The following is a 1,925-nucleotide window of genomic DNA, read 5'->3' as shown; positions in this document are numbered from 1 at the left end:
CCAAAGTCTTGTTCAGGGCTTGGGATTGAAAGAGAAAGCTCCCGAGTCCAGCTGGCCATCAATAAACCATTTTTCCTTCTCAAAATCATTCTGGAGTCCTGGCCTCTCTATACGCAAATAATTGAATCTCTCTCAAATTCTACAACAATTATACACTTTAGATCTAATAGCTAGAAACAGCATCTATGTATAGTGGGGAAAGTATAGAGAGATTGAGAGGTGAGGAATTTTCTTGTTTGTTTTTTATTATTATTATTGAAATAATGAAAATGCTCTAATAATGATTGAAGTGTTGAATGCCAGCTATGTGATTATAGCAAATACCACTGATCATATACTTTGGATGAATTGTATGTTTTATTAATGTGTATCAATAAAAATGATTTGTTTGGTTTTTTTAAAAGTCAATAGAATCAATGATTTTAAAAAGAGAGGCTATGCATCTGTTAGTGAAAAGTGTATAATATCCTGAAAATTTTGTGTCTTCTTATTTTGAAAAACCTTTTTTTCAGGTAAATTGCATACATTGTAGCTGACACTTAAGATTAACACAATATTCAACTTGTATTTTGGTTCCATTATTAGCTAGGCACAAGTGGCAAGGACTTTTTAATGGAACACACATGCTTCCCAATTGATTCTTTAAAAGTAGAAAGAGGGTAAAGGGCTCTTTCAAATTACAAAAACCCACAGGATATCATTGTGCTGGATATGAAAAAAATATGATGAAAATCAGTAGATTATTCCCTTTTAAAACTGAGGTAAAATTTTTGTCTATCTCCATAACCAAACTGCTTTTTCAATTTAATTTCAAGTAAGATTTTTAAAAACTAATAAGGTAAATGTTAAAAAACAAACATTTCTTTTTGTACATCTACTCAATGGAAGAGAATATTATAATGCTCAAGTGACAAGATAAGGAATATTGATAGTTCTATTTTGTACAACAAAAAATGAGACAGCAAAAGAAACCTAGGAATTGCCTTTACAGGCTAAATATTTGCACAGGATGTCTAAACTCAATTAGCAATAGAATTCTACACTGTCTTACTAATAGCAATTAAGGAAGAATTTGTCTTGGTGATGATAATCAGAGCTGCCATTTTTTGAACACATCCTTCGTGCTGGCCATTCCATGTACCTCATTTCACATAAATCTCATTATATTTCTGCAAGGTAGTTATTGCTATTTTCATATTAGAAATAAGGAAACTGAAGTTTGAGAATAAATAGCAAGTGTTCAAACTCCAGTTCCAAAATTCTTTTTCCATATCATGTCAGACTAAACTTCTATGATGTCACCTTGTATGCCGTCATTTGAAATTTTTGAAAAGTTTCATGAAATAAGCAAATCATCATAAGCCTCTGAGGAGTTACAAAAATGAATTAAAATCCCTGCTTTCAACAAATCACGAATAAGGAGAGGATGGATATCAGATCATAATAAGTGCTACAAAAATATATAAAAGAACTGTTAGAACAGAGGAGGACATGTTTAAATCTAGAAGTTGAAAGTGGTTTAGCAGTTACTAGTGCACATATCTCAGCTTAAAAGAGCAGACAGCATAGACATGTTAGCATTGTGTTGACACAAAGAGAGGTCTAGTTTGGATGTTGGGTAGAAATTTGTTTTTATTTTCACTTGGAAGATATTTAGCTTAGTTTTTATTTCACTTGGAAGATAGGAGTTTATTGTGAGAAGTTTGATACATTTGATGGGACCATTGCTTAGAATGAATGGGTATTGCTTTTCCTCAAACACTGTATATTAATATTCCTAAAATACTCCCTTTTAACCTTTCACTCTTCAACTCTCCAAAGTGGTTATTAAAGGACCTTCGTAACTCAATGTTAACTTATCTTTTCAATCTTACCTTATTCTTTTCCTTGGTGTGAATTCTCTGCTAGTCTACTTAGCAGTCCTG

This window comes from Dasypus novemcinctus, chromosome 1 (assembly GCF_030445035.2).
Source record: "Dasypus novemcinctus isolate mDasNov1 chromosome 1, mDasNov1.1.hap2, whole genome shotgun sequence".
Taxonomy (NCBI): Eukaryota; Metazoa; Chordata; class Mammalia; order Cingulata; family Dasypodidae; genus Dasypus; species Dasypus novemcinctus.
Note: the sequence above shows the minus strand (reverse complement) of the source record.